General features: G+C 40.6%; 1 protein-coding gene across 3 annotated transcripts in view; it reads right to left on the minus strand.

Annotated features, from left to right (window-relative positions):
* Positions 1 to 11,841, minus strand: part of cdh19 (cadherin 19, type 2) — a 70,602-nt gene extending 58,761 nt beyond the window's left edge. For 2 of the 3 annotated variants that reach the window (XM_079602448.1, XM_079602446.1), the window contains exon 1: positions 8,656 to 8,775. The gene's annotated coding sequence lies outside the window, so the exon portion shown is untranslated. Of the gene's footprint in view, positions 1 to 8,655; positions 8,776 to 10,839; positions 11,726 to 11,792 lie in introns of those variants that run through there. The other variant, XM_079602447.1, reaches the window with a different exon arrangement.
* Positions 11,842 to 21,104: the final 9,263 nt, after the last annotated feature.

The following is a 21,104-nucleotide window of genomic DNA, read 5'->3' on the forward strand; positions in this document are numbered from 1 at the left end:
GTTTTTGTTTTAATTGTCAAGAAATTGGTTATGTTTAGGGGTGTCGGCCTGTAAACCAGACTGAAAAAATAAATTCAAAATATTTCACTTAAATAGTAGCAAAATTAATTTCAAATTCAACAGTGTTGAGCTTAACAAAATGACGAATACAAATTTGTTCATTTTGCTGAATGAAATTGAACCAGAGAGTCTGTAAAATGACTTGATGCTCCCATCACTCTTACCCAGAATTTTAGGGACAACAAATAGTTCATTGTGCTTGAATGAAGATGAAACTATTTTGAACACAGTTCATTCAGTATGACTCAGAGTTTTCCATCTTGTGAAAGTCTTTTAATTTAGTTATGATATCACAGAGCAGGAATGCATGTGTGTTGCTATTTAAAATGTCTCATTATAGTTTATAATTCACTAAATGTCAAATCTAAAATTAAATCTTATATTGCAAAGCCTTGAAACAATTATACCACAATATCAACAAAAGTATATAAATAAGTGCCTAACCAGCCAATTATGTCTTGGGTCAAAATCCCAAGCTAGTATATTTTACTTTGATTCTATGTGTCAGAACGTGGTTGAGGCAAAGATGAAAAAACTGGAAGCTGGATCTAGACACAGTAGTCACTAGAAGCTGGATCTAGACGCTGTAGTCACTAGAAGCTGGATCTAGACGAAGTAGTCACTAGAAGCGGGATCTAGACGCAGTAGTCACTAGAAGCGGGATCTAGACGCAGTAGTCACTAGAAGCGGGATCTAGACACAGTAGTCACTAGAAGCTGGATCTAGACGCAGTAGTCACTAGAAGCTGGATCTAGACGCAGTAGTCACTAGAAGCTGGATCTAGACGCAGTAGTCACTAGAAGCTGGATCTAGACGGAGTAGTCACCAGAAACGGGATCTAGACGCAGTAGTCACTAGAAGCTGGATCTAGACGCAGTAGTCACCAGAAACGGGATCTAGACGCAGTAGTCACTAGAAGCTGGATCTAGACGCAGTAGTCACTAGAAGCTGGATCTAGACGCAGTAGTCACTAGAAACAGGATCTAGACGCAGTAGTCACTAGAAGCTGGATCTACACGCAGTAGTCACTAGAAGCTGGATCTAGACGCAGTAGTGACTAGAAGCTGGATCTAGACGCAGTAGTCACTAGAAGCTGGATCTAGACGCAGTAGTCAGTAGAAGCTGGATCTAGACGCAGTAGTCACCAGAAACGGGATCTAGAAGCAGTAGTCACTAGAAGCTGGATCTAGACGCAGTAGTCACCAGAAACGGGATCTAGACGCAGTAGTCACTAGAATCGGGATCTAGACGCAGTAGTCACTACAAGCTGGATCTAGACGCAGTAGTCACTAGAAGCTGGATCTAGACGCAGTAGTCACCAGAAACGGGATCTAGACGCAGTAGTCACTAGAATCGGGATCTACACGCAGTAGTCACTAGAAGCTGGATCTAGACGCAGTAGTCACTAGAAGCTGGATCTAGACGCAGAATTCACCAGAAGCTGGATCTAGACGCAGTAGTCACCAGAAGCTGGATCTAGACGCAGTAGTCGCTAGAAGCTGGATCTAGACGCAGTAGTCGCTAGAAGCGGGATCTAGACGCAGTGGTCACTAGAAGCTGGATCTAGACGCAGTAGTCACTAGAAGCAGGATCTAGACGCAGTAGTCACTAGAAGCGGGATCTAGACGCAGTAGTCACTAGAAGCTGGATCTAGACGCAGTAGTCACCAGAAACGGGATCTAGACGCAGTAGTCACTAGAAGCTTGATCTAGACGCAGTAGTCACCAGAAACGGGATCTAGACGCAGTAGTCACTAGAATCGGGATCTAGACGCAGTAGTCACTACAAGCTGGATCTAGACGCAGTAGTCACTAGAAGCTGGATCTAGACGCAGTAGTCACCAGAAACGGGATCTAGACGCAGTAGTCACTAGAATCGGGATCTACACGCAGTAGTCACTAGAAGCTGGATCTAGACGCAGTAGTCACTAGAAGCTGGATCTAGACGCAGAATTCACCAGAAGCTGGATCTAGACGCAGTAGTCACCAGAAGCTGGATCTAGACGCAGTAGTCGCTAGAAGCTGGATCTAGACGCAGTAGTCGCTAGAAGCGGGATCTAGACGCAGTGGTCACTAGAAGCTGGATCTAGACGCAGTAGTCACTAGAAGCGGGATCTAGACGCAGTAGTCACTAGAAGCGGGATCTAGACGCAGTAGTCACTAGAAGCTGGATCTAGACACTGTAGTCACTAGAAGCGGGATCTAGACATAGTAGTCACTAGAAGCGGGATCTAGACATATTAGTCACTAGAAGCGGGATCTAGACGCAGTAGTCACTAGAAGCGGGATCTAGACGCAGTAGTCACTAGAAGCTGGATCTAGACACAGTAGTCACTAGAAGCTGGATCTAGACACAGTAGTCATTAGAAGCTGGATCTAGACACAGTAGTCACTAGAAGCGGGATCTAGACGCAGTAGTCACTAGAAGCGGGATCTAGACGCAGTAGTCACTAGAAGCTGGATCTAGACACAGTAGTCACCAGAAGCGGGATCTAGACACAGTAGTCACTAGAAGCGGGATCTAGACGCAGTAGTCACTAGAAGCTGGATCTAGACGCAGTAGTCACTAGAAGCGGGATCTGGACGCAGTAGTCACTAGAAGCGGGATCTAGACGCAGTAGTCACCAGAAGCGGGATCTAGACGCAGTAGTCACCAGAAGCTGGATCTAGACGCAGTAGTATCTAGAAGCTGGATCGAGACGCAGTAGTATCTAGAAGCTGGATCTAGACGCAGTAGTCACTAGAAGCTGGATCTAGACACAGTAGTCACTAGAAGCTGGATCTAGACGCAGTAGTCACTAGAAGCTGGATCTAGACGCAGTAGTCACTAGAAGCTGGATCTAGACGCAGTAGTCACCAGAAGCTGGATCTAGACACAGTAGTCACCAGAAGCTGGATCTAGACGCAGTAGTCACTAGAAGCTGGATCTAGACGCAGTAGTCACTAGAAGCTGGATCTAGACGCAGTAGTCACCAGAAGCTGGATCTAGACACAGTAGTCACTAGAAGCTGGATTGAGACGCAATATCACCAGAATCTGGATCGAGACGCAGTAGTCACTAGAAGCTGGATCTAGACGCAGTAGTCACTAGAAGCTGGATCGAGACGCAGTAGTCACTAGAAGCTGGATCTAGACACAGTAGTCACTAGAAGCTGGATTGAGACGCAATATCACCAGAAGCTGGATCGAGACGCAGTAGTCACTAGAAGCTGGATCTAGACACAGTATTCACTAGAAGCTGGATTGAGACGCAATATCACCAGAAGCTGGATCTAGACACAGAAGTCACTAGAAGCTGGATCTAGACATAGTAGTCACTAGAAGCGGGATCTAGACACAGAAGTCACTAGAAGCTGGATCTAGACGCAGTAGTCACTAGAAGCGGGATCGAGACACAGTAGTCACTAGAAGCTGGATCTAGACGCAGTAGTCACTAGAAGCTGGATTGAGAAGCAATATCACCAGAAGCTGGATCTAGACACAGAAGTCACCAGAAGCTGGATCGAGACGCAGTAGTCACCAGAAGCTGGATCGAGACGCAGTAGTCACCAGAAGCTGGATCGTGACGCAGTAGTCACTAGAAGCTGGATCTAGACGCAGTAGTCACTAGAATCGGGATCTAGACACAGTAGTCACTAGAAGCTGGATCTAGACACAGTAGTCACTAGAAGCTGGATTGAGACGCAATATCACCAGAATCTGGATCGAGACGCAGTAGTCACTAGAAGCTGGATCTAGACGCAGTAGTCACTAGAAGCTGGATCGAGACGCAGTAGTCACTAGAAGCTGGATCTAGACACAGTAGTCACTAGAAGCTGGATTGAGACGCAATATCACCAGAAGCTGGATCGAGACGCAGTAGTCACTAGAAGCTGGATCTAGACACAGTAGTCACTAGAAGCTGGATTGAGACGCAATATCACGAGAAGCTGGATCTAGACACAGAAGTCACTAGAAGCTGGATCTAGACATAGTAGTCACTAGAAGCGGGATCTAGACACAGAAGTCACTAGAAGCTGGATCTAGACGCAGTAGTCACTAGAAGCGGGATCGAGACACAGTAGTCACTAGAAGCTGGATCTAGACGCAGTAGTCACTAGAAGCTGGATTGAGAAGCAATATCACCAGAAGCTGGATCTAGACACAGAAGTCACCAGAAGCTGGATCGAGACGCAGTAGTCACCAGAAGCTGGATCGAGACGCAGTAGTCACCAGAAGCTGGATCGTGACGCAGTAGTCACTAGAAGCTGGATCTAGACGCAGTAGTCACTAGAATCGGGATCTAGACACAGTAGTCACTAGAAGCTGGATCAAGACGCAGTAGTCACTAGAAGCGGGATCTAGACACAGTAGTCACTAGAAGCTGGATTGAGACGCAATATCACCAGAATCTGGATCGAGACGCAGTAGTCACTAGAAGCTGGATCTAGACGCAGTAGTCACTAGAAGCTGGATCGAGACGCAGTAGTCACTAGAAGCTGGATCTAGACACAGTAGTCACTAGAAGCGGGATCTAGATGCAGTAGTCACTAGAAGCGGGATCTAGACGCAGTAGTCACCAGAAGCTGGATCTAGACGCAGTAGTCACCAGAAGCTGGATCTAGACGCAGTAGTCACCAGAAGCTGGATCTAGACACAGTAGTCACCAGAAGCGGGATCTAGATACAGTAGTCACTAGAAGCGGGATCTAGACGCAGTAGTCACCAGAAGCTGGATCTAGACACAGTAGTCACCAGAAGCGGGATCTAGATGCAGTAGTCACTAGAAGCGGGATCTAGACGCAGTAGTCACCAGAAGCGGGATCTAGATGCAATAGTCACTAGAAGTGGGATCTAGACGCAGTAGTCACTAGAAGCGGCATCTAGACGCAGTAGTCACCAGAAGCTGGATCTAGACACAGTAGTCACCAGAAGCGGGATCTAGATGCAGTAGTCACTAGAAGTGGGATCTAGATGCAGTAGTCACTAGAAGCGGGATCTAGATGCAGTAGTCACCAGAAGCGGGATCTAGACACAGTAGTCACCAGAAGCTGGATCTAGACGCAGTAGTCACCAGAAGCGGGATCTAGATGCAGTAGTCACTAGAAGCTGGATCTAGACGCAGTAGTCACCAGAAGCTGGATCTAGACACAGTAGTCACCAGAAGCGGGATCTAGATTCAGTAGTCACTAGAAGCGGGATCTAGACGCAGTAGTCACTAGAAGCTGGATCTAGACGCAGGAGTATTTTAAACGAAATCAAACGTTCCAAACTCAATCCAGATCTGACGTGACACTAAAGAAATGGATATATAACTTTTTTATTGCAATTGGAATCCTTTTTGTATAATATATATATATATATATATTAAGGGTGTCACGATTTCGATTTTAAATCGAAATCGATCGAAATTAAGTCACAATCTCGATCATCGAATTAAAAAATGGAATCGTCGATGCTGCCACGCCCCCATGTCACGTTCGGTCGGCTTGTCAAGCAGAAATCTATGCGTCTATGACAACTCGAGGTATCGCACACACCGGACGAGAAGCGCCGCGGCGCGTCTATGACAACTCGAGGTATCGCACACACCGGACGCGCACTTTCATGTGGCCTGCAATATTATGTTTAAGGACATTATGGAATTAAGATCATGTCTATGTTATGAGGCTACTGTACAACGTTGCTTAGTCTGCACTTTATCTCAGAGAGCGTCCGTTAACTGAATGTATCCTGAAAATCCGATAACATCAGCAATTTTCATTCAACCAGCTGATTTCTGTAAATGAATGTAAAACATGTATATTGCAGCAAAGTCATAACGACGATTTGAGACAAATAAATGTATATAAAATGTATTAATTTATAAATGTAATATACAATGTGAATGGCGCTCTCTGGCGCGGCAGGATTCATTTTGAACAAGGTCCTGAGCCGTTGCTGGGCGCCGCGGACAGACGCCGAATGGCGCCGCCGGTGTGTGTGTGTGTGTGTGTGTGTGTGTGCACTCAGAGAATAAAGTGTTAGAATTTTAAAGACGTGGCTCTGCGCGACGCATAGATTTATCTGTTAAACTGTTTGTTTGTTTGTTTTGCTGTGAACTTGAATGTCATCTTCTGTGAAGAAGACTGCAGTTACAAAAGAGAAACTAGATCGCAGGTTATTTTGCTTTAGTTTCCAATTGACTGAAGAAGTATTGTTACATTATGTTCTTAATAAATGTTTTAAATTTGACAATGTAGTGTGGTACATTGCGAACAAAGGTCAGATATTATGCATAAAAGTTTGGTCTAAAAATGGCATAGCAACCTGTGCTAAAAAAAAAAGAAAAAGAAAAAGAGTAAAAACCGAAAATCGAATCGAACTGTGACCTTAGAATCGAAAATGTAATCGAATCGAGGATTTGGAGAATCGTGACACCCCTAATATATATATATATATATATATATATATATATATATATATATATATATATATATATATATAGGGCTTGGGGAATTAACGCATTAATCTTTGCGATTAATTTGAGATGTTTAACGTGTAAAAAAGAAAAAACGCAATTGACGCAGCACTTTTTTTGCCGCGTTGTGTGTGTGTGTGTGTGTATGTGTGTGTGTATCGGCGCGCTGTGCTCTCTGCTCAATGTTCTGCTTCAATGTTCTGCGTGTGTAAAATCACCTTCTCTGATCACATGCTCTGTTGATAATAGCTTTGTAGGACTATACTTTATTTTGATAATTAGCAACAACAACAACAAAAAAATCTGTTAAATCTGATTATATGTTGCAAGGAACTGAAAGAAGAATATTGATGTTTAATATTATTTTAATATAGGGCAATTTTCTGTTCTTTTTGTGTTGTTCAATTTAATTAGGTGGTTCTACATTTAAATATTGATGATGATATATATATATATATATATATATATATATATCAGGGCTTGGAATCGATTAAAAACGTTAACTAATTAATTGCACAATTTGCTGTAATTAATTGAAATTAATTGCATTATATTAAATATTATATATTATATATAAAGTTATATCTACATATATGTATATATATGAGCCATAATTATTGGCTTATTCTGGTCTAACTTAAATATCACTCAATAAGTGCCCTAATTAATAAAGATATAACTTTCACTTTAGAACAGGTGATCAAATTACTTTTTTACACTTGCCATTTATAACTAGAAACAGCACTAATTAAACATAGTTATTAGCTTCATATTGTTCATTTAACTTAATAGATAGCGAATCACTGAAATATAACTAAGTACATTACTATACAAAAATACTACAAGTTGTAAAAAATGGCTAAGAGACAATTTACTGTTTATTCAGTTAATTATTAATTACTAGCTAATTTTTGCTTATTTATCGCATGAATGTGAATGCTTCAAATATTTTAAAAAATTGTAAAGAATGACTAATATGCCCTTACTGTGTGTTAAGTTAATAATTAATTACTAGTGTATTTATGCTTAACTAATAATTCTGGAACCTTAAAATAAAGTGTTACCAGTTTTTACACCACACAACTCAAGCACATTTAGGATGTTTAACCTCTCAGAGTTAGACACATTCTGCTGCTTTACACTGAACTAAAGCATTATTTAGACTTCATGCACATCCATGCATGAGTGAAAATAATTAGAAATTCTTTGTTATAGAGACACTAGTGTTTGAGAACTATATATATATATATATATATATATATATATATTTACATTTACATTTACATTTATTCATTTAGCTGACGCTTTTATCCAAAGCGACTTACAATTGCTGTATATGTCAGAGGTCGCACGCCTCTGGAGCAACTAGGGGTTAAGTGTCTTGCTCAGGGACACATTGGTGTCTCACAGTGGATTCAAACCTGGGTCTCTCACACCAAAGGCATGTGTCTTATCCATTGCGCCATCACCACCCCCTATATATATATATATATTCACAAACACTAACTTAATGTGAAAGGGTGTGTTTAACATAGAGTATCATTTTGTGTTTAGTATTTTAAATGTGAATTTATTACAGCACACAACTATTGTGGTAAAGCTTTTTTGAAAAGACTGCGAAGACACGACTGAAGATTGTCAAACTTTGTCCCATGCTACAGTCAAATCTTTAGCACACTTTAATTGGTCATTAGGGGAATCGTGTTGTGATGTGTTGTTTACCGTCATGCATGATGGGTAATGACACGCTGGGTTCAAGTGTAATTATGGAAAAACTAAACATCACATGAAAAAGACATTTTACGTATGTGAAAACTTTGTTAAAAAAGCAAAAGTTTAAATGTTCTGTATATGTATGCTGCTAATTAACAAATGGGATCATTGTTTTTTTTTAAAGTTTAGACTAATTAAATATTTTGAAAATGTTTATTTACTTAACTATCACTGAAAATCTAACAAAATATATATATATTTTTTTAATCTGTTATTGAGGTTAGTGACATATGGACAGTCCAAATGTTTGTCAGTATGTAATGGTGATGTTTTGCTGCCAAGTATAGACATATGCAAAATGGTATTTTACGTTTTGGTTACTCTTTTTAAAGTCCCTGCAAATTTCATGAAAAAATATCAGATTTAGTAAGTTAAAACAGCTCACCTGTGTCTCTGAACAATATTAGCAATTCCCTCAAAATCACCATCAAGCTTTCCTCAGTAGTTCATTAACACAATTTTAATGTGTTAACTGGTCACAGAAGGCAGTGCTAATGCTCACATCTCTCAAAATGGTTCGTCCCTTCAATGACCACCTCCTATTTCTCCCCCATTTGTCTTTTTTCCTCATACATTCTGGAGGAGAGCAAACAGTGCTTGTATTGTCCGAGCACAGTGACACACACACATCATTCTTCTTCAAGCAAACAGCCTAGACCAGTAGCTACAAATCTCAAACCTCAGACTCCAACAATACAGCATTTATTAGCTTTGTCTCGCTGCAGGCCTGCACTCAACTGAGTGTCAACTGTTCCCTAGACTGATAGGAAGAATGTTTCTGACATTTAAAAGCCCCATGAGCCCCTTCTTCCTTATTGATACACAGGCATTATGACGCTACCTTCAAAGACATGAACGGTTTGTGAAATGAAGCAGAGTGCTGGCAAACACAACGGTCCACAAAATGGATAAAAAGGGCTTGGTAAAAAGTGATGTTTGATATTTTACAATGTAAGGTTAAGCAGAGATATGACCAGGGCCTAACAACGGGGTATGCAGTATATGAAGTGCATGGGGCGCCACATGAGAGGGTATTTGAAAATCTCCTTTAACAAAACTTTTCAAATAATTAGAAGTTATTTGTTAAAAATTATGAAATGAATATTTAGCATTTTAACGGAGTTAAAAATATATTTATTTTATAAATATCAACCACTCACCCTCTGACACTGTAACGTCACACCAGCAGAGGGAGCCCTCTCCAGAGTTCTGACTGTGTTCCACGCACTCTGCTTCACTGGTTGCTTCCTGTTTGTATGACATTTAAGCATGGCCAGGCTAGTAGGCCATTGCAAAGTATTGCCAGTCTACCTGTGCTACCGAGCGTTATCTTGTCTTAGTCATGCTTATATTGTGTACGACCCTTGCCAGCTTTATACTGTTTATGCCTCTTGGATTATCCCTTTGCTCTATTGTTTGGATTGGACTGCCTCTTTGTGTGTTACCTCTGCCTGCTTCAAGTTTATGCTATCTGCCTACCGATTCTGATCTGTTCACTGTGGATTATAATAAACATCTGCTTATGGAGTCTGCCTCAGCGTCCGCTTCGTCACAGACATTAAGTCTATGAGTAAAATGGATAGCAGAAGCGTTCTGGGGCACCGAACAGAAAAAGGAAAAGGGGAAATGATAATGTAACATCTGCTCCCTCTAACCAGCAGAGGGAGCCCTGACCTGAATACTGGCTACACTCCATATCTTCTACAATTACATCCTATTTGTTTGTTTGATATAAAGAGCTATGCTTTCCACTAAGACTTTGCGAAGTAGGCCTATTGCCAGTCTTACTGAGCGTTCGTTCCATTGGCATTGATTTTGGAGTACTGTTTTTGCCTTGGTTGCTGTCTATTTTGTTCACTGTACCCAGCCTGTATCTTTGACCATCTCTTTGCCTGTTGATTTGGATTTACTACACTTCTGCAAATGTATTCTAGTGGTGGGCAGATCGAGGCTTCATGAAACAATAGCTGTGTCCCAATGCGAAGGCTGCATATATGAAGGCTGCCAAATTTGAAGGCCGATTGGCCGCGTTTGAAGGTCGATTGCGTCACAGCGGCGCGACGAAGGCTGCCCCAGTTTGGTATGTCATTCAAATGCGACCCCAAATGCAAGCAAAAGTTATTGTATTATTTTGGGGAAAAAATAACTAAATTAAGTGAGTTTTTGCTTAAAATAAGCAAAATAATCTGCCAAATGGGGTAAGTAAAATAATCTTGTGTTCTGATTGATTTAATATTATTTTGCTTAAGACATTAGCAGATTATTTTAAGCAGAAACTCACCTAATATTAAGTTATTTTTCCCCAAAACAAGAAATGTTTTACTTGTCTAGTAGGCTAAATGCTTCTTGATTTAAGAATTTTTAGATGTTTGTGTCACGGGGTGACAAAAACCTGAACGGGACCAAGATCCTGGTGAATGCACTGCGAATTTGTTGCCATGGCAGCGAGGCCAATTGCCTGAGTGACAGCAGGTGTGGGGCAATTACAGGGAACGCTGTGAGAGGGACACATATTGAGATGGGGCTTTAAAAACAGAGAGAAAACAGACTGTGAGGGTGGTTCTCCTACCGTGTGATACTGTGCTCGTTGGCGGATTGTTCTTTTTATTGAGGCTGGGCTGTGGAACGGGTGAAGATCAAAGCTGAGTAGTAGGAAGAAAAGGGTGAAGGATTTGTCAGCGAAAACCTAAGGAATATCGTCAGCAGTGGGAAGGACGCAAAGTGATGAGTATTGGATCCGTTGTTTTTTTTGCACTAACACTGAAGTGGTGTTGATAGTTTGGAAAGTGAGTGAACTAGTACACCGAGTGAATTGTTGATCCGTCTCCAACTTCTGTCCTCTCCTTGCCGAATGTGATAATCGCTGAACCGTTCTTCTGCTTTTCCTGGAGCGAAGTCAAGCCCTGGCCAAAGACGAGATCCGATCTGGTGGGAGAAAGACCGGTGGGTGAGTGCTGGCCCGAATGCACGGTGTGCGAGTGGACTTGCAGTGCCTGAAGTGACGATTCACACGGTTTGTGCTGTGAAGTGAAATTATTGAGTGGAGAAGTAATAGTAGTCTGCCGTGCACTCTCCTCCTACAGTCTTCCACCCGGTGTCTCTAAAGAAGGGTCTTGATAAAGCAAGCGCCCAACTTCCTGCGTTGAGAAGACCCGGCTCCGTTAATGCTGAGTGCTTCATATATTGTTGAACTGTTAGAACCGTGCTGTGTTTGTTCCAGTGCCCAGCGAAGCGGAGCGTTGCGCTCCAAGTGTCCTCCCCGCCTGGTGGTCTCCACACGCCTCTTTGAAGCCTCTGTCCTCCAGAAAAGGAGAAGGTAATTCAGCTGAATGTTCCCTAAACTGTTGAATAGTTAAAGTCCTGCTGTATTATTCCAGTGCACAGCCAAGTGGAGCGTTCCGCTCCAAGTGCCCTCCCCGTCTGGTGGTCCTCATACGCCTCCTTGAAGCCTTGCCCTGTTCCGAAGAAGAGAAGGTATTTCAGTTGAAAGTTACATTTTACTGTTGAACAGCCAAACCTTACTGTATCGTTCCAGTGCACAGCCAAAGTGGAGCGTTCTGCTCCAAGTGTCCTCCCCGTCTGGTGGTCTCCATACGCCTCCTTGAAGCCTTGCCCTGTTCAGAAGAAGAGATGGTATTTTAGTCGAAAGTTACATATACTGTTGAACAGCCAAACCTTACTGTACCGTTCCAGTGCTCAACCAAGTGGAGCGTTTCGCTTAAAGTGTCCTCCCCGTCTGGTGGTTTCCACACGTCCTCCATTGGAAGCATCTGCCCGAATCAGAAAGAAGGTACCTCAGCTGAGTGTTCATATACTGTCGAACAGTTAAACCTTGCCATATCGTTCCAGTGACTCGCTCGCCCCCACACTTGCATACCTACCTGTACGGCGTGAGGATTTCCCCTGATCCCCCTTCAACGAGCCCCCGGCCCGCTACGATCGCTCCCCCCCCCCCTCCCGTCCCAGGAGGTCCAGAGACACCCGAACTGCCCTGGCGGCAAGAAGAAGATTTTAATTAGGACTTATCCAATTTACAAATTTTAATATAATAAAATACTGTCATTATTTTATCCCCTTGTCTGTCTGGTCCTTGACACGTTCCTCGAGGTGGTTCCCGGTTTCCAGGGGTGGGTGCAGTCTGGCTTGGCCCGCCCCGACCTGTGACATTTGAACTATAAACAAGACAAAATATTAAGAAAAGCTTTTTTGCAGTGAATTTCAAGTAGGAGGGTATATTCAAGTATATAAAACAGCAGTCAAGTCAAGTCATCTTTATTTATATAGCGCTTTTTACAATACAGATTGTATCAAAGCAGCTTCACAGTGATAACATGAAAATAATACAAAAAATAATTTCATCATCATCCACCTTTAAGGCAGATCTATAATATTGTTGAATATTAAATGTCCCCAACTAAGCAAGCCAGAAGGTAAGGCAACAGCGGCAAGGAACCAAAACTCCATCAGGTGACAGAAGGGAGAAAAAAACCTTGGGAGAACCCAGGCTCAGTCGGGGGCCAGTTCTCCTCTGGCCAATGAGTGAACAGTGTATGAAGTTCAGAATGAATCAGAGTATTTGTCCAGTTCCGGTAGTTTGAAGTCAGAGTGGAGAGGAGGAGAGACTGGTTGACACTTCAGGTCAGCGGCGTCGTCGTCGTGTCCTGGCGCTGGTCCTTCATCAGATCTGGATACGGCCTGGTTCCAGTGGACAGCGGTAAACCTCGGGATAGACAGAGAGACTAATATTAGCGTAGACGCCGTCCTTCTTATGATGTACCAAGTACATCAGGATTACGGGAAGTGTTCCCGGTCCCGGCTGTTCTAAACTATGCAGCCTAATTATATAAGTCTATAATGTGTTATGTGTATGCTAGGCTGAAGAGATGTGTTTTTAGTCTAGATTTGAACTGACAGAGTGTGTCTGCTTCCCGGACAATGGTAGGAAGACTGTTCCAAAGATTTGGTGCTAAATAGGAAAAGGATCTACCGCCAGCAGTCGATTTTGATATTCTAGGTATTATTAACTGACCGGAATTTTGAGATCGCAGTAGACGTGAAGGACTATAATGCGTTAAGAGCTCGCTCAAGTACTGCGGAGCTAAACCATTTAGTGCTTTGTAAGTGATCAGCAATATTTTAAAATTTATCCGATGTTTAATAGGCAGCCAATGCAGTGTTGACAGAACAGGGCTAATATGGTCATACTTCCTGGTTCTAGTAAGAACTCGAGCTGCTGCGTTTTGAACTAGCTGTAGTTTGTTTATTAAGCGTGCAGGGCAACCACCCAGTAGAGCATTACAATAATCTAGCCTTGAGGTCATAAACGCATGAACTAATTGTTCTGCATTATTCATTGAGAGCATATGACGTAATTTAGATATATTTTTAAGATGGAAGAAAGCGGTTTTACAGATACTAGACACATGACTTTCAAATGAAAGATTGGTATCAAAGAGCACACCCAGGTTCCTGACCGACGACGAAGACTTAACAGAGCAGCCATCAAGTGTTAGACAGTACTCTAGGTTATTACGTGTGGAAGTTTTTTGTCCAATAATTAGAATCTCTGTTTTTTCTGAATTTAGTAGTAGGAAATTACTAGTCATCCAATTTTTTATATCAGCTATGCATTCCGTTAATTTTGTGAATTCGTAGGTTTCGTTAGGTTTTGAAGAAATATACAGCTGAGTATCGTCGGCATAACAGTGAAAGCTAATTCCATGTTTCCTAATGATATCTCCTAATGGTAGCATATACAGAGTGAACAGCAGCGGTCCTAGTACTGAGCCTTGTGGTACGCCATACTGAACTTGTGATTGATAAGACATCTCTTCATTTACTGCTACAAACTGATAACGGTCAGATAAGTATGATTTAAACCATGCTAGTGCAATTCCACTAATGCCAACATAATGTTCGAGTCTATTTAAAAGGATGTTGTGGTCAATGGTGTCAAATGCAGCACTAAGATCCAGTAATACTAATAGAGAGATACAACCACGATCGGATGATAAGAGCAAATCATTTGTGACTCTAACGAGAGCGGTCTCGGTACTATGGTACGGTCTAAATCCGGACTGAAAATCCTCGCAGATATCATTTCTTTCAAGAAAAGAACACAGTTGTGAGGATACTGCTTTTTCTAATATTTTTGACAGAAATGGCAGATTAGAGATCGGCCTGTAATTGACTAGCTTTGTAGGATCAAGTTGCTGTTTTTTAACAAGCGGTTTAATCATAGCTAGCTTAAAGGTTTTCGGTACGTATCCTAGAGACAAAGATGAATTAATGATATTAAGAAGAGGATCTATGACATCTGGAAGCATCTCTTTCAGCAGCTTAGTCGGTATAGGGTCTAACATGCACGTTGTCGATTTAGATGATTTGACGAGTTTGCAAAATTCTTCCTCTCCTATAGCAATGAATGAATCAAATCACAAGCACAAATAACACTAACTAATATAATTCAGAATTATTTCTTACCTTAAAATCTTTCTTTTCTTCTTTTATTGTGATGCATTGAATCTCTTTCAGATTGTTGACAAGCCCACTAGACCGAATCTAAAGTGTCCAAAGAAATCATCACTAAATCTAATCTTAACAAACACTCATAAGTATTCAACTGCATCCATATTTGCGAATGACATCAGTGACCACTGTGTCATCGCAACAGTTAGAAACACAAAAAATCCTAAAACTAAACCAAACATCATAACCAAGCGTGACATGAAACATTTCTCAGAACAAGGGTTTCTACATGATTTTAATAATTTAGAGTGGGAACAAATTAATTTAATCCCTGAGATTGAAATAGCCTGGGAATTTTTTTATGCACATTTTTCTGGTTTAGTTAACAAACATGCTCCTCTCAAAAGGTACAGGGTGAAGGGTCGGAATAATGCATGGTTTTCTCATCCTTTATCAAATATGCTTCATGAGCGCAACCTGGCATGGGCAAAAGCTAGAAAAAACTATTTAAATTCAGACTGGCTTGATTTTAGGCGATTGCGCAATGCATGTACGATTGCAGTCAGAAAAGCTTAAGCTGAACACTTTCTTACACAAACATCTCACAATCTAAACAATCCATCAAAATTTTGGAAAAGTGTTAAATCATTAACTGAAAATAATAAAGGTATAGAACTTCCACCATGTATTAATAAGGGCTCTGATACAATAATGGATAAAGTAAATATGCTAAATTGTTTCAATGAACACTTCATAGCTTCTGGTTTTTTATTTGATTCAGTTAATGGTGCTAATGTGAACCCTTTGATTGTTCAGTCAGAGAGTTTAGTGTCTAGTCAATCCTTCAACTTTTCACCAATTGCAATCTCGGAGGTGTCCAAAGCACTTAAAATTTTAGATGTATCAAAATCGGCAGGCCCAGATAATTTAGAACCCTACTTTTTAAAGTTAGCAGCTGATTTTATTGCCCCTCCTCTGACTCATATTTTTAACCTTTCACTTGAGTTAAATGAAATTCCACTTATATGGAAATCGGCTTTTGTTCTTCCCCTTTTTAAAGGCAGAGATCCCACACCCCCAAATAATTACCGGCCCATCTCCAAGCTGTCAGTCTTGGCCAAAGTACTAGAAATATTAGTTAATAATCAATTAAAGGAATTTTTATCTTTTAATAATACTCTGTCTGATTTCCAATCTGGGTTTAGAAAACAACATAGTACAACTACAGCGGCCTTAAAGGTACTAAATGATCTTATTGAATCTGTTGATAACAAGGAACACTGTGCAGCCTTATTCATAGATCTATCAAAAGCATTCAATACTGTGGATCATACTTTACTGATACAACGACTTGTCAGTATTGGATTATCTAGACATACAATTGGTTGGTTTAAAAACTATCTTTCAAACAGAACACAATGTGTACAAGCAGAAGGTTTTATCTCTGGGTCACTCAAAGTCACTAAAGGTGTGCCACAGGGGTCAGTCCTTGGACCACTCCTATTTACTATATATATAAATAATATTGATCATAATGTTAAAAATGTAAAGTTTCATTATTACGCTGATGATACAGTTATATATAGTTCAGCATCCACACCCAATCTGGCTCTCTCTCAGTTACAGCTTGCATTTGATATTGTTCGGAGTAATTTATTTGAATTAAAACTAGTTTCAAATACTGATAAAACAAAATACATGTTGTTTTCCAAATCCAAATCAATTTCTCAGAGTAACCTTATGCCTATTACTACGTCTCAAGGTTCAGAAATCGAGTTTGTGTCTCAGTATAGGTATCTGGGGATTTTAATTGATGACGCTCTCTCCTTTGGCCCTCATGCTCAGCAACTGGTGAAAAGATTGAAAGTGAAACTGGATTTTTATTTTAGAATCAAATCATGTCTTTCCTTTGAAGCAAAAAAGAGGCTTGTTGCAGCCACTTTTATGTCTGTACTGGATTACGGTGATGTTATATATATGCATGCATCCTCACAATCTTTACATGCTTTGGATACTGTTTATCATGGTGCACTGAGGTTCATAACTAATCTTAAAACACTCACTCATCATAGTTTATTGTATGCTCGGGTTGGCTGGTCTGCGTTGTCCATCCGAAGACAAAAACACTGGCATGTTTTTATTTATAAATCTATCCTGGGTTTACTTCCAACATATATTTGTACATACATCTGCAAAAAGCATACCTGTAACTATAGCCTCCGATCACAAGAACTATTCTCACTGTCTGTTCCAGTGGTACGCACAGAATTTGGGAAAAAGGCATTTAAATTTGCTGCTCCCTCTGCCTGGAATTGTTTGCAAAATACTCTGAAACTGAGTGAACTGGTTCCGTTTGACACTTTTGAAGTATTCTTAAATGATTTGGAGAATGATACATTGGGCTGTAGATGTTTTAACTACCGTAAAACTTCAAATAATAGCCCGGGCTTTTATTTTCCCAAATCGCCGAACTGCACCGGCTTGTATTGGAGACAGGCGTCTATATGAGACAGGCCTTTAATTTAGTGTTGAGACTTCACCCTGCGCTGCAATATACATTTAGCTTTACATTCATTTACAGAAATCAGCTGGTTGAATGAAAATTGCTGCTGCTATCGGATTTTCAGATGATATTCTCAATTCAGTTAACGGACGCTCAGAGATAAAGTGAATTCAGACTGCATTGCAGACTAAGCAACGATTGTATTTAATTGTACAGTACAATCATAACATAGACATGATCTTAATTCCATAATGTCCTTAAACATAACAATATTGCTGGCCATAAACTGACAAAGTGCGCGTCCGATAACTCGAGTTGTCATAAACGGCGCACGCGCGCGCTTCTCGTCCGGTGTGCGATAACGCGAGTTGTCACAGACGCGACGCGGTGCTTCTCGTCCGGTGTGTGATAACTCGAGTTGTCTCAGACGCGGCGCGGTGCTTCTCGTCCGGTGTGTGATAACTCGAGTTGTCACAGACGCGGCGCGGTGCTTCTCGTCCGGTGTGTGATAACTCGAGTTGTCATAGACGCGGCGTGGCGCTTCTCGTCCGGTGTGCGATACATAGACGCGGTGCGGCGCATCTCGTCCGGTGTGATACCTCCTGCCTTGCTTGCGCTAACAGCTCCCGCCCAAATGCGCAGGGCTCTCTTGCGTGCCCATCTACACCATATAACTGGCTTAAACAGACGATCTGTCGGGTTTTAGAAGATTAAATACAACCCGAAACTAAAAAAAGACCCGGCCTCTATTTGAGACCGGCCTTTATTTATCCAAACCTGTAGCCACACCAGGCGTGTAAAAGAGACAGGCGTCTATTTGGGACTCGGCTATTATTTGAAGTTTTACGGTAGTTATTTATCGATATTGAAATCTGACTGAATTTGTTTGTGTATGTATATGTGTATATGTTGTTGGATGTTAAACTCAAACGTGCTGTGTCTGTCAGTCTTGGCCAGGACGCACTTGTAAATGAGATTCTTAATCTCAATGTGCTTTTTCCTGGTAAAATAAAGGTAATGAATGAATGAATGAATGTAAATCCAAAAAGTTCACAGCTAGCGTATCTTCCAAACTCGACGACAGCAGAGGATTGATGAAGTTTGGCGGCGCTCTGTTTTTGAGGTAAAATGCACATTCGCGTGGCGCTAGGACGATTTGCATGTCTTTATTTTTTGTGTGTGGGTGTTAAAACTAATGAGCAAGCGTTAGAGGACCTGGATATCTTGTTGGTTTTATACAAATTACTTAAACAGAGAATATTTGTTTTCGTTTTGAATCATATAATTTAAAACTACACACTTAAATGTTTATAAAGATATAGAGCTCATAAATGTGTGACAATTATTCACTGAGTTTTATGTTTAGAGACGTGCTCAAGAAAAAAAAGTTCACGAGACGGAGAGGCAGAAAGCACACCCTGTTTAATTTCTTTATTTTACAAAAGCACAACATTTTGTTTTGATTGTAAGTGGACACATACAAAAGTAGACATCTCACAGATTCTTTTTTTCATATTTATTAAGTCTGTATGACCATAAATGACGGAGTATTTTAAGTCTATTCAGCTGCTATGTGAAAAAAAATTGCGCAAATCAGGCCAGCGTGATTGCCGACCACAGAGGGTTAAAGTAGCTTTTAAATCATTACTAACTGGGTTTATGCATGTTGTGGTTTTTTTAATAGACGTTTATTAGTATTAAGTGTGGAGTTCAGTGGGTCTTAACATAAGCCATGAAGTGTGTATATTGTTTATTTTCTTATAGTATCTGTGACTATTACAGTGAATTGTAACTTAGGAGTGGGTTATTGTGGATTTAAGTGGGCCTGTATCTTTTATAGTGTTTATTTCTATTTTTTATTTTTTTGTTTGTGAATAAACTATGAAAATTAGTTTCCAGCCTCTGGTCCGTTAATTCTGGACATATATTGAACCTACTGAAACTAGGGTGAGAAGAAAGAAAAGATAGAAGGATATATATTTTTTATCTATACGATATCCCCTTACTGCACAATCAAGAGTTGTTTCATTAACGAGTGCTGTTGGAGACACGAGAGTTTGACTGGGACATGGAAGTGAGGAGCTGTGTCAAGAGATTGAAGACAAACTGTCTGAGGATAGGAACTGTCCAGGTTTTGCAACTATTGTATTTGCATATTTTTCTGTTCTTGCGTTTCTATAGTCTTCACTGGTGTATTTATTTATTTTTCATGTTAGTCTAATCGTGGCTTGTTTTATACACCAACGATGTGTGAATATGAGGAATTAGTTAATTGCTTTTTGTCACTGGATGTCACGATTTTTTTTTTTGTTTATGTCTCATGTCATGCTTCATGTCTGTCATGTGATCCCCTGTTAGTCATATGATCCTGCCATGTGTTCCCTTGTCTGATGTGTCATGTTGTCATTGGCCCATTGTTTCATTGTTCACAGGTGTCCCTTGTCTTGTCATTAGTCTGGTATGTATTTAAGCCCTCATAGTTGCCATGTGTCTTTGTCAAGTATTGTTTCCCTTTATCCACTGTTGGTAAGTGTTATGTTCATGTTTTTGAATTCATGCCACGTCATGCTTTGTTTTATGTTTGATCTTGTTATGTTTATAAATAAACTTAACTTGGGTTCTCATCTACACGTGCCTCCAGTGGATCCCTTACACTGGAAAAGGGTGAGTAACATTCAGCTAAAAGTTCACTTAAAGTTTGTGTGGTGTTTATCCCACAGCTCTTCAGAATTAGTGATTTGAATCTGAACCATTTCTAATAAGGACTGTCTTTGTATACTTAACAGGTCTAAAGGGACTGGTTTTATTTTAACCCTAAATGTTTGAGTTCTTTTGGGTTTGTGCAATTTACTTTATTTTTACAAATGCACATTATTTGAACATTGAATTAAGAACTTTTTTGTTCTTAATATTGAACCATTTAATAGTTAGCCCTGTAGGCATTTCCAAGCACCTCATTTATTGACTCTCATACATTTAATGTCTGTTTAATACTCCTGAAATTGTTTCTTTTGTATTTATGACTTCACCTCATGTATCTAATTTGAGACTTGTTTGTCATTGTCTCAGTGGCCTTTTTTTTGTGCCCCCCCCCCCCTCCACACCCCCCCCCCCCCCCCCCCCCTCCTTGTATTTCTGACTGCTCCTGTCTTTGCTTTTTTTTCTAAGCCTTTTTGTGTGTGTGTGTGTGGTGTGTGTGTGTTTATGTATTTAATGTCTTCCATACATCTTTCATTTATGTTCCTTCCCTTATTAGCCATTGTGCTGTTTAATGGCTCTTTCCCATTGACTATTTTATGGCCATTCCTATTTTACTAAAACGGTTGTTTTGTATTGAAATGTACTGTATAAGTTATTTTGTCTTTACATATATTTTTTATATTAATGCACTCGTCATGCACTTTCATTTAGTGGCTGTTTTATTATGCCCTTTTATGCTTTGTAATTTTTCTCTATGTCCTTGTGCCCATTTTTTTTTGTTAATTTTCAACCCTGCACCCCAACAATCCATCAACTACAGGTGCATATCAAAGTAATTTAAGCATTGTGTCTTCGGCCCTGCCTAGGTCCCCGCATCTAATGGCTCCATCTGAGTTGGTTGTCCCCCTGATTCCATCTGGCCCATTCATCAAAGGTTCATCTATTCATTCATCAAATGTGCCATGGCTCTACATCCTGGTGATCCTGCTGGGGCTTTCGGCCATGTTCTCCCTTACCGTTCCTTTCGTGATCTTCTCCATGGTGGTTCCCTCTGTCAGCACCTGGCTTGGTCACACCTTTGTTTTGCCTCTGTATTCATATAACTTTTATCTCTTTGTACAGTTTTGTATTCCTGTTTAAGTGTACTTGTAACTCATGCTCCT

Source organism: Phoxinus phoxinus (assembly GCF_949152265.1).
Source record: "Phoxinus phoxinus genome assembly, chromosome: 24".
Taxonomy (NCBI): Eukaryota; Metazoa; Chordata; class Actinopteri; order Cypriniformes; family Leuciscidae; genus Phoxinus; species Phoxinus phoxinus.